This window comes from Phoca vitulina, unplaced genomic scaffold, assembly GCF_004348235.1.
Source record: "Phoca vitulina isolate PV1807 unplaced genomic scaffold, GSC_HSeal_1.0 scaffold7, whole genome shotgun sequence".
Lineage (NCBI taxonomy): Eukaryota > Metazoa > Chordata > Mammalia > Carnivora > Phocidae > Phoca > Phoca vitulina.
Window position 1 is genome coordinate 3,051,930 of NW_022589710.1, and position 13,148 is coordinate 3,065,077.

The following is a 13,148-nucleotide window of genomic DNA, read 5'->3' on the forward strand; positions in this document are numbered from 1 at the left end:
GAATGAGATATTTACTGAAAAGAAACATTTTAAAGCTCATAATGGACTACACATTTTATTTTAAAAATCCAAATTTCTTCGTTTTCTTTAGTTTTCTCTTATGTGGTTGGAAATTCTATTGCAGAATTACCTGTATCAATTTGAATACCAGTTTTGGAAGCCTTCACATTCAAGAAAGAATTATTCTTCCAACATAAGCTTTTAGTAATGAAACTATACAGTGATGGGTCTATCTAAACTTGTAATCTGTGCAAATGTGTGTTCTTTTGCATAACTTGAATGAGTCATGGATCTTTATTTTAAGATGTAGATAACTAAGTTGTCAGATTTTTGCTTAAATACCTAAATATGAGGATTTGTGGCAGGACTAGCTAGCTGGATACAGAAGATCTATGATCCTGCTTCAAGCTGTAGAATCGCTGGAAAGCAGATGCCTGGACAGGGAGCACATATCCTAGGTCCCTGAAGCCTACTGGGGCTGTGTAACCAGTTCTCACTGCTTGTGTCAATTCCAGGTAAGAACATTTATGAAGCGGGTGTGCTTTCTCCACAGTTTCTCTTTTACTCAGCAGACTTGATATCAAAGCTTAGATTGACCTTAGAAGGTGGTTTTACTGTCGAATGGGTTTTATCTGAGTAAGAAATAAATTTCTATTGGATTCAGTCACCAAGACTCAGTCTCTATTTGTTAGTATTACCTAAACTAATAAAATATTAAACAACTACAAAAAGAGTCTGATATACTTGGTGATATATTCCTAGTATTTTATAATTGAAAAATAGCACATTATATTTGAAATATTAAAATTCTGAAAATGAACGTTACAATCACTAAGCCTTTCAATGAATGTTATTCTATAATAAAATGTAATATAATGAAATGTGTCAATGCTTAATGAATGCAAAATGATTTAGATATTATAGTTGATTACATATATAGAATGACTTCATAAAATATCACTACTTCAGAATAGATAATTCCTCTGTATTGACAGAATTAAGAGTGTTTTCAAATCTAGTAGGCTTCTCATCCTTAAATGGAGCTAGCCAGTTACACACTGACCAATTTAATTTCTGTAACTGCCTTTCCTTAGGCTTAGTTTGAGTATTTAACCCATATACACAAATAGAGAAACTTGGCATCTGTATTCTGAGTGCCTAGAATGTCATGTGCATCCTGATTTTCACCATAAAAGTCAGTATTTTAACAAAGAAAATGTCCTGGTTAAAACACAGAAATGTCTGAGGAGATAGGTCAGCAAAAGCACAGAAATATGTATTTCTCTGAATTACATGTTTTCTCCCATGACTATCTGTGATGCCAATTGGTGCTGTGAGGCACATTAGTAATCCTAGAATTTTCTCTTGACTAAGCATAAGTAGCTGATTTTACCACCCTCTCCTTACTTGTAAGCAAGTTTACGAGTAATTGCATCTCATAGTCATATGAGTGGACTGACCAGTGAATAAATTTCTAGGAGTCATTTTGCAAGATAAGATATATAGATACTACATATCTATATATCTATATCTGAAATAAAGGAACAGGTAAAAGTTGCTTTTGATTTAGGTAGTGGGAAGCATTAGAAGATAACCCAGATGGACTGGGGACAACAGAAAGATTAAATACTAAGGTCTGACCTAATGGAGACTTTTTAAAGACCATGAATGGAAATACTCCCTCTTCTCTTAAACTCTTTGTTTTTGTTAATATCACTTATGCCATTGTAAAGCCACCATTCCAATACATAGGGCCATATTCTCCTCCTGTTAGTATTTTTCTTACTTAATTATTTCTACTTCAAGAATTCTGCAAGCACCCTAATGGTTAAAACCAGTAGGGTCTCTTATATAATTATGAAGTCTTGATATCCTGAGCATTAAGGAATATTTTTAGCTCTAGAATGGATACTATTATGACCATGCATACAATGAACAGTCATTGAAGATTTTGTAGAACAGGGTTGTGCTTAAAGAGTATTTTAGGAAAATTACCAGAGGACCAATTTGAGCAGGAAAGAAGCTAGGAAAAGTGGTTAAAATGGCATACAGGTAATAAAAGTAGTGCCAATGAAGATGAAAAGAAAATAATGAATGTAGGAATCATTTCAAAAGAAAATAAGGGAATTTGCAAATCAAAACCACAATGAGATACCACCTTACAACCTGTTAGAATGTCTATTATCAGAAAGACAAAAAATAACAAGTTGTTGGTGACCATGTAGAAAAAAGGGAACTCTTGTGTGCTGTTGGTGGAAATGTAAGTTGATACAGCCACTATGGAAAACAGTATGAAGCTTCCTCAAAAAATTAAAAATAGAAATATCATATGATCCAGCAATTCCACTTCTGGGTATTTACCTAAGGAAAATGAAATTATTATCTTGAAAAGATGTCTGTACCCTTGTGTTCACTGCAGCATTATTTATAGTAGCCAAGACATGAAAACAATCTATGTGTCCAGTGATGGAAAAATAGCTAAAGAGATGTGGGGTGTGTGTGTATGTGTGTATAAATATTATTCAGCCATTAAAAAAAGGAAATCCAGCCATCTGGGACAACATAGGTGGACCTTGAGGGCATTGTGCTAAGTGAAATAAGTCAGGCAGAAAAAGACAAATACTGTTGATCTCACTGATATGGATAATCTTCAACAAACAAACAAAACCCTAGACTCATAAACACAAAGAGCAGATTGGTGATCACTAGAAGTGGAGGGTGGGGAATGGACAAAATGGGTAAGGGTGGACAAAAGGTGAAAACTTCCAGGTATAAGATAAATAAGTCCTAGAGATATAATGTATAGCATGGTGACTATACTGTAGTCAATACCGTATTAACAATATTGTATTGTATATTTGAAAATTGCTGAGAGAGGAAATCAAAAATTCTCATGACAAGAAAAAAATGTGTAACGGGGTGGCAATGGATGTTAACTAAACTTGCAGTGATCATTTCGCAGTATGTACATGTATCAAATCATTATGTTGCACACCTAAAACGAATAGTGTTTTATGTCAATTACATCTCAATTAAAAAAAAAAAAAAGAATAGGATTTGGTTTTAAACATGAAGACTTTGTTGTGAACATGGGGTCTCTGAGCAGAGGTATTCAGCAGGCAACTGAGAAGGCAGGATCAGAGCATGTCAAGGACATCAGGCCTGAACATCCAAATGCAGAAGATGACCTGATAAATGCATCTGACCAAATGTTCTTGATGTTCTCTTCAGTTTGACTAAACTTTAGATGGATTTGTTGCACTCTAAAGATCCCGATCTCCATTTTCTTAGGGCATTTACTTAAGAAACCTGCAATCGTAAATTCTTTCTCTGCCCCTTTGAGATGTAAATCTTCTCCCAGCTTCTTGCCAGTTTTATAACCCAGGAATGTCTTTCTCAAGGACCTGGGAGCCATCCCTTTGAAATGGAATCATCAAGAACGAGTGCTTTTATCTCTCAGTCTCTATGGGAGGGTATGAGCCTAACTTCAATAAGCACCAATTAGTCAACTCAGATGGGCTAATCACATTGATCAACCTTCCCACTAATACTCTCTTTCTCAAGTACTTTTCCACTAGCTCACCCCAGTGCTTAAAATGCTTAAAATGCTCTTGACTTCTATTTCTACAGAGTTGAGTTCAATATTTCTTCTCTATCCCAATGATTTTGAATAAAGTCTTTATCTGCTTATATAGTGCAATTTTCCTTTGATATATCCATTGGATTCATGGAGGTATTTGAAATACCCAAGAAAGGCAGTGAGAAAGAGATAAAGGACAATTATGTAGATTGGGGGAACTCAACTTTTTAATTAGAGGACTGGAGAAAGAATTGTACAAGTTGAAAGAAAACCAGAATATATAATATGCAATTTAAAGGCCAAGAGAATTTCAAGAAGGGAGATGTCAACAGCATCAGTTTTGCATTAAGATATGGAAAAGTGATTCCTGAATAAAATAAATAAAAAGGTAATTGGCCAAAACAAGTGGGAGATAAGTGCTGGTATTTATTCTAACATCTTTACTGCGTGCATACTGTGTGCCATGCAATTTTCAAAGCTTGGGTTTCAAAGGTGAGTCAGACAAACAAGGTGCCTGATCTCATGCAACTTACACTGAGCTGGGGAAGACAAAAAATAAAATAACAATACAAATAAACAAAAGAAGTACCAGAAATTATAGATGCTATCAAGCTGGCTAGAAGGAGCCAGGAATACAAAGCAGATAAACTGTGGCAAAGACCATATTGCAGGAACATGCTGGTTGAGTTCAAAGATGCAGAGCCTGGCTCTAGCACGGTGAACAAGAATTGTATGAGATGAGATCGGCAGAGACCATAAACCTGTAGGCCAGCAGTTTATTTTCAGCATGACGTGGAGCCATTGGAGAGGTTTAAGCACAAGAGTGACATCGTCAGGTTTATGTTTTAAAAGGATAACTCTGACAGCTTTATGGAGGATGAATTCTAGAGATGCATGATATGGGAAGCAGAGAGTCCCTTTGGGACCCTGCAAGGCTAGAGACTGTCATGGCTTGGACTAGTGTTCATGAAGAAAACAGTTTCAATAAAAAAGAGAGGCTGGGAGTCAGATCTGTATTGGAAGGAAGAAGATGGGTGATGTGGAAGCAAGGGCAACAGACGTTGTCTTTGCTTACATGCTTCGAATGTGAGATTTGCATGGCCAGAAATGAGAAGCATTACAAAATCTTCATGTAGGGCAAGACTGAGATTTTCAGAGGAGAGGAATGGATGTAAAGGAGAAAGAGAGTTCATTGCAGAAGGAAAGGGTTTAACATTTGAAACGGAAAAGAGCAAGAGTAAAGGAAGCAGTTCCATGAATACAGATGGTGCTTGGAATATTGTAAACCTTTACACTGTTTCATCAATGAATAAGCAATTTCTTTCTTTCTTTCCTTTCTCCTCTGGAAGAGCATACATGATTGTTAAATAACAATGGAACATAAAGCCTAGCAAATATTAATTTGTACCACTAGAGCCTCATTCATTCTGGAACTTGCAGATCAACATCAGTGGCTACTTACTGCATCAGCTGCCGCTGGACTTTGTCTGGCTCTCAGGAGAACTGAACAGGAAAGTCACAACGTAAGAAGTTGAAAGCAAAAACAAAGTAAAACAAACCTACTTCCTACCACTACTACCAAATATTTCTCCTAAGAAGGACCCTTCTGAATAGGGATGGTTAAGGAAAAAAAAGCCTAAGAAGACTGCACACACCGGAAGGAGACCAGTGAACCTCTGAAGGCACTTCTAGGAAATTCACATTGGAGAGTAATTTTGAGCACGTGACCCAGCTGCTCACTAAGACGTCCTTTCAGTTCCTCAACAACTGTGCTTATGAGTACAGATGACGAAGATGACAGTCGGAGGGGAATTCTTTTCTTATTAAAAAAAAAAAAACACTTCCAAAAGTGCTTTGCAGCTACCGAAGAAACGATTATAGCCCACCGGATGGAAATATTTTTTTTTTTTGCCTTAGCACCCCAAAAAGACAAGGCAAGTTAAGCCTGGGTGGCATATGGTTTTCCCCAGAGGATGTTCCCTGCAAGCAGAAATGGATCTCTCAGGGCTCTGTCTTGCTGCTGTAGTGGTTACTTTCCGGGAAGCCAAATTCACAAGTAAAATATTTTGGTGGCATAATATGAATATATTGTTGCCCATTGCTGAATTTTGTCATCATGATGATTTTTGTTTGTTTGTTTCACGATCGCTAAGTTCTGCCAAATTTCCAGTGGTAAGATTTATCATCGTGTGACTGACAAGAGATAGAGATGTTCATAGGAGGTTGGAGGTTGGACTGGAATACTACCAATAGCTCCTACAGTTCTGAGATTATATGAAGTCCATACTTTCTGCGGGAAGCAGGGGACTGTGAGTCTGTCATCCTGGCTCCTGAGCTAAACCCACAAAGCCTGACCCCTTGGGGGCTAAATGTTTACGAATATTCCAAGCACAGTCTGCTGTGTGTTTCTTAAAGCTCCCAAGACTTCTAGATGATTATTTTTTTTCCATCATAAGCATATGAAGGTGGATTTTTATGGTCTGGGGATTGGCATGAGTTTCATTCATGGTCTGCTCTGCCGTACTCTCTTTAAGAGTTGAAAGTGTATATGTCATCTCTAATTGGAACTCCCGGGCAGAAATGATGCCATCAGGGAACTTAAAATATGTGGCTGTATGAATCACCCCGCAGACCAACCATATTGCTATAAAGCAAATAATTTACATTTAAATAACTTATCTGCATTCACCTAATTTAAAAGTAATCTTTATTCTTTCTCAACTAATCCCCAAACTTATGGACTAGTTTGATCATATTTGTGCAATAAAATTGAAATTTTTAGATATGGTAGGTAATCAATTTTAGTCACCTCATCTGCGTTTCCAATCTCATTACAGATTGCAATTTTCAGTGCAGATTACATGATGACCCATCAGTGGCTTTGTTGTTTCTGAATTACCGATTCCTTGCCTACTGCCAGATAAGAACAAAGCCTATGCATCAGCCTGACAGCTTGCAAACAGAAAATGGGCTTGTAGGATTGGATTTAAATCCCAGGTGTAGGGGATAATTACCACATCACTCATGCAGTAACTGAAAAATGGTATTTCAACAAGAAAAATTACATTCCTTTTATAGTGCCAACAGAAATCATTATTTGAGGCTTCACACTGATTCACTGTATCATTACATGTGCACTGTACTCATTAAATGTAATGTTTGTTGCAACATAAAAAAGTTATTGTTTTAGGTACTTTGGTAGAGCAGGTAGCTTAAATTTAAGGTTTGTGGAACCTTGATGGTATAGAGGTCGTTTGGACTCTAATATATACCGTGCAAGAGAAATGACAATCCCGATGCAGAGCTTTCCAACCGGCTCCTATTACAGAAGGCGTGGATGGATAGCACAAAGAAAACGGAGTATAAATCTTTTGTTTCAAAACCCCAGCCATTTAACCCTACAGTCTGTCCAGAGGAAGAGGACAAATAATGATTCAGATCTCCTCGGCAGAGCGGTGCTGAATAGTGCATATTTTACCATTAGCTTTGGAATCATTGAAGCCCAACATACACAGTCTAAAGGATGGAAGGATGGAGACCATATTCATTTGAAAAATCATTAAAGAAAACAGTGGCAGACACACTGGAAATGCACTCCTCACTGCTGACGTCTGGTCCATCACCCACAAGCTTGCAGTTTTTTCCCAGAGATTGCATGAGCGGCACCACAGTGAAAGCAAGAGCGCAGAGTCTCCGTGGGCGCAGAAGGCTAGTTCTCTTGTACAAAGCTAACTCTCAGCCGACTGCTGAGAGCAATGACCCACACTGTAAGAATCGGAGCCCTAGTTATGTTTATGGCCAACTGGCTTTCTCATTAGGATGATCAGGACAGTGCAAAAGAGGACCGTGCCCTCAGCTTTGCTGTACTCTTGCATGGACTCCGATGGGAGGCACTGACTATTGGTAGACGATGATAGATGATAGATAGATAGATGATAGTTGATAGAATTTTATGTGTCAGCTCATAGCTTCTTTGCCTTGAATTCCTAATTTCATATAATGAACCTAACTCTCTTTCCATGTGTGGAGAACGAGGTCTTTTGTGGAGAGGTTTAAAGCACAAGTGTGAGGAGCTGAAATATGTCTTTCTAATCCTCTCCTCCCCTCACTTCTGTAGTCTTTCCATCTTGACAATCTCTCCAGGATGGCCTGAGACCTTCCCAATGCTGAAGCAGGCTGAGTGGGTGGAAGGTATACAAAGTTCTCTAATTTCTCTCTAGGCTTAGGAAGGTACTTGCAACAACAGACTTATTTTTCTAAGAGCTAGTTCCTGTCCTCTTATATCTTAAGAGAACATTCACCCAACAAACTTCAAAGTGGTGTACACAGATAAGGCCCTTGTGCTCCAAGAGCTTATACTCTAGTTGGAAAGGAGAGACATGAGGGGCACTGGGTGGTGCAGTCAGTAAAGCGTCTGACTTTTGAATTCTGCTCAGGTCGTGATAGTGTTGTGAGACGGAGCCCCGTGACAGGCTTCACGCTCAGTGGGGTGTCAGCTTGAGATTCTCTTCCCTCTGCCCCTTCCCCAACTCACATGCTCTCTAAATTAATTAATTAATTAGCTAATTAATTAATTAAATCTTTAAAGAGAGAGACATGGAAGGAAAAATATATACATACAGTAACAAAAGGTCCTAGGTATTAGGAGCTGAATGACTGACAGGGGCATAGAGCCACAGAAGAGGCAGCAACCCCTGGTTGAAGGAGGCTGCATGCAGAAGCAGGGGAAATAAGGGAAGGAAGCCCTTAAGTACACCAGTGAAATGGCTGAGGGAGCTTCAATAGTAAAATGTTTAGTGGTATGACTGCGAAAGAATGCGCCGCCCTCCGCGATGTAAGGTTTTCAAAGACAGAGACTGGCAATGCTGCTGGTACTTAGCAGGTACTCAATCATTATTAATTTGAACTTTAATCATAATAGAAATAAACATTTATGTGCACTTTTTATGGAAGGCACAGTGCTTAGCACTTAAGATGACTTATCTTGTTTAATTCTCACGCCAGTCCAATGAGGTTATTACCACCCCATTTCAAATAGGTGGAAACCGAGACAAAGAGAGGATAAGTAATCTCCCAAGTGATGGAGCCAGGATTGAACCCAGTCTGCTGTCCCACAGAGCCTATTCTCTTAATCACCACACCAGCCATAATGGCTTCACAGCAGCTAAGAAACCTAAAATTAAAAAAAAAAAAAAAGTCTTTTTTTTTTTTTTTTTGTTCTCTTGTACAAAGCTAACGCTACCTAGCCCCAGTCATTTACCAACGAAAATCCATCACGGCTACTGAGCAAATACGAGTTGTGTTGATAATCATTTTAGAACAATGACTTGGGATCCGATTGATAGTCATAACGGCACACATCTCAGGTGTGGGTCAAATCTCACATTGTCTTTGAAGAGCATACTCTGAGCTCCAGCTATGCCACTATTGAAATTCTGTGTTGTTGGTGGCATTTCGTTCTATTTCTTGAAATGCAAAGCATAACCTATTCCACCCACTCAGAAACTCAGCAAACCTAAAAAGATAAGTCCCTTTGAAAGATGCCTTAGAGGAATTTTTTCCCCCAGGCTTATCAGGGAGAACAATGTGGGTTTGGTTCTGGATTGGGTGGTCATATTAGAAAATGCATTAAAATGCAGGCTGACAAACAGGACCAAATGCAAAATTACCATTTTGTTCTGCTCCTGACAGCACTGTGGAGAATGGGATTTCTCTGTATTCGTGCCATTGGGGCCTTCCGTGGCATGGTTTAATTGCAGGTCAACATGTGGTTGACCTAGAGATTGTAAGCTGGGTTCAGAAATTAAAACTGACCAGACATGAATGTCGTTTCCCACCTGCATAGTCTTTGTAGTTCACAGGCCAAATTTTCCACATGAAAATCCCTGCACCTTCCCAGCACCCAGTCTCTGGTCACACTTGCTCTGCAACTCCTAATGTAGTCAGAACCGGAGCAACCACATTCATCTCAGAATCCCTGTGCAGGGAGGCTGATCAAAAGCCTCCCCTATGTGATTAAATTGGCTGCGCCCAGAGTAAGAAAATCTGCTGTGTATTCTTAAAAGCAATGTGATCAGAGCATGTATGATTTCCAAACTAGCCAGTTATTTTCATTGCAACATGAAAATAAATGGATTTGGTCCCCATCGCGCTCAGCTCTTTCTCCCGGGGCGGGGAGGGCTGCCTGTTTGGCCCCGTGGCATGTCCTTGTGAGGGCAGTGAGAAAGCAGATGCTTACATTACCTGGGACAACTCTCTTTACAAGCCTCTCTTGGTCTAAAGAGCTTTGCTGCTTAATTTTGGTTGTTTTCTGAACATGTTAGATGTCGCCCGTCGGCGCTGCCTCCTGCGGCCTCATTGTTGGCGGCTGGGCTGTGCAACATCTCCGTGCTGGGGAAAGGTGCTGTACAAATTGCACAGAGGATGTCTCATTGTGCGGGAGTCTGAGCCAGGCCAGGAAGATCTCACAGCATTAGCGACTGGCGGGCCTCCAGCCTAGAAGGCAGGAGTGGGAGGTGGGGAGGTGGTACACTCCTCACGCCGGGCGCTAATCAGTGCAATGACTAGTCTGAAATCACACAGGAAGGAAAAGGCATGCACAGAGCAAAAGGAAAGGCATGCACGGAGTTAAGAGGGATTCAGAAATCATTTGTGTGCCTTCCACACTGCACTGCTGTATCTCTTCTTTCTTCGTGAAAGTGGCAAAATAAAATGCCTTTATGTTGTTCATCATGGGCAGGAGGTTTTCCTTCCCTGTTTGTGATCCTGTGGTAAAGACATGCTTCCATTATGTATTTTAACTTCTCCTCATGAAACACTCTTGGGGGAAAAGGGACAATGAAGTCTGTCCCCTCTGGGCAAGACCAAACCTGGAAATGGAGACGGAGAAGTTAACTGCCTGTTCTGTGTTTGCATGTGGCAAATGTTGCCACGTACCTTCTAAGAATTTCTTCAGCTTTGAATTGCTCAGCAGTGTAAATGTGAGTAAGTTATTAGATCTTTGAAAGTCAAATACAAATCCATTGCAGTTTTCGGAATTCTGGGGCAGCCAATACAGCCATATCAGACATATTCATTGCTTAATCCAAGACCTGAAATTTAAATTTTTGTAGTTCCTTAAGTCAGATACTTCATAGGACAGTCTCTGGGGATGATCTATGGCCAGTGATCTTATTTCTGAACTTTTCCTAACTGTTCTTTTTTTTTTTTCAAGATTTTATTTATTTATTTGACAGAGAGAGACACAGTGAGAGCAGGAACACAAGCAGGGGGAGTGGGAGAGGGAGAAGCAGGCCTCCCGCTGAGCAGGTGCCCGATGCGGGGCTCGATCCCAGGACCCTGGGATCATGACTTGAGCTGAAGGCAGATGCTTAATGACTGAGCCACCCAGGCGCCCCTTCCTTACTGTTCTTAAACCCAAAGTCTCAGTAGAATTGCTCTAGGGCTGTTCTTTCACTCAATTATTGTTTATTCATCAGCTAGCAGCAATAAAACTTCATGCTGGATGCTTAGGGGGAAGATGAACAGTACGTGATTCTGCTTTCAATCATTTTATAATCTTGTGGAGGTTATCAGCCTCCCAAACTGGCTATAGTATCAAAAAGATCTGAATTACACACCCCGGAAGACCGAGGTCATTTTAGCGGAAGTGACTACAGAAAGATTCCTATAGAACGTGCCTTTGAGTCAAGTCTTACTGGAAGGGTAGAATTTTGAAAAGCAGGGATAAGGAAAAGAATTATAGGCGGGTGAAAAAGAAAAGAAAACTGGAGCTGGCTGGAATGTAGGCTATATGTTCAGAGGGAGTGGAAGAGGGTTATCCAATGCCAGCTGATATTTCATTTGATAGGGGACAGGCATAGAGGATACTGGCTATTGCTCTGGAGGGTTCTATAAGCAAGTAATATTTTAGGAAGATATACGTGGAACTAGAGGCGGGGGGGCGACTCGGGGCACTTGATATTCCAGGTAAAAATAACAAGAGCTCACATGAGAGTGGGAGCATTGCAGAAGAAAGACACACAAATGGGAGAAACTTGGGATGTTTTCTGAACCCTGTGCCAGATGTTACAAACAGCCAACAGAACTCTGAACCATACCCAATAGAAAGCAGGAAGAGGATGACAAAAAAGAAAAAAAAAAAGCAAGACAAAGAAAGAACAGAAGGAGGATTCAAATCAGCATTGAGTTTATCAAGGGACCAAAAAGAAGGATTTTTTTTTTTTTTCAAATAGGAGCTCAAAGTCAATAATATCAAATGCTATAAGGTCAATGATAAGAATGAGACACAGACATTGGGATTCAAAATCAGGAAGTAGTTGTTCACTGCCAAGAGAAGAGTTTCAGATTACAAACATTAAGGGGTGAGAGATGGTAGGGAAGTAGACTCATAGCTCTGTCTTTAACATATTTTCTAATGTAACTTGGTGGGGATGTTGGAAAAATAGTGACTAATACACAGATGATGGCAATGTAAAATAGGCAAAAGCTTTCTGGAGAGCATTTTGGTCATATGAACTTGAAATGGGAATCTCCTTTGATCCTGTAATTACATTTTCTATGAATCTATTTTAAGGAAATATTGTTGATCGTTTAAAAAATTATCTACAGGATGTTTATTACAAGTCTTTATATAATGGTAAAAAATTGAAGTAAACTAAATGAATTCTGATAAATCCACTATAGGACATAGAACTATATATCCCTATGAAAATGTGTCATATTAAAAAAAAGCTTGTGGTATAGAAAAGAGTTTATAATTTTTGTCTGTTATTAAGTGAATTAAACAGGTAATAAACAGGAAGCAAGGTGTGATTTCATTTTCAAGTGTAATTATATATACCACAAACACATTTTATTTGTAAATGCATATGTGTACAATCCACAGTCCTACACAGGTGTGTACAGTTATGTGTACATACAGATAAACATGTAGTTATACATGTACACAATGATAGATACAGCCAGATATTTTTGTTTATCTGTTCAAACCCATTTTATACACTTGGTCTACTTTGCTCTCTGCCTCCTGCTCTCTGATATATTTGGGTCACCTCCATAAGCTCCCCTGTGCTTTGGGTTAGGAAGGTGGGACAGTAAGGCAGGAGAGTGGAGGGAGCAAAGGGAGTGAGCGTCTGCATATGTTTCCCCAACTCCATCCCAGTTTGGTTATCTTGGTCTCTTTGGATTCACCAAACAAAGTACTCAACTCCCAGCTACATCGGGTTCTTCCCTACAAGATTCTCTCCTTCTGGGTTCCAGTACTCTTGCTTTGCTTCACTTCTTCTGGGCCAGAGCTGATCACAGATAGATAGCAGATATGATGCATTATCCCTTATGGCTCCCCTATGTCTTGTCCACACTTAAAAAATGTCCCTTTTTTGAATTTGCTTTATTCCAATTTGAGTTTGCCTGCTTTGAGTGGGACAATTGTCTGGCTTGTGCTGCTATAACTTTAGGAGCCCTCTTTAAGAAAAATAAACAAATTTATAAATATAAATTTAGGTATGAGAAATAATATTTAGAATGAGAATGAGAAAATCAATTACAACACAGTATGAATTTCAAA

The 13,148-nt window shown here is 39.3% G+C and overlaps 1 long non-coding RNA gene across 1 annotated transcript in view; it reads left to right on the plus strand.

Moving 5' to 3' along the window:
• The first annotated feature begins 306 nt into the window (after positions 1-306).
• Positions 307-13,148, plus strand: part of LOC116632859 — a 52,369-nt gene continuing 39,527 nt past the window's right edge. The window contains exon 1 of the long non-coding RNA XR_004299510.1: positions 307-515. This is a non-coding gene — a long non-coding RNA (uncharacterized LOC116632859). The remainder of the gene's footprint in view (positions 516-13,148) is intronic.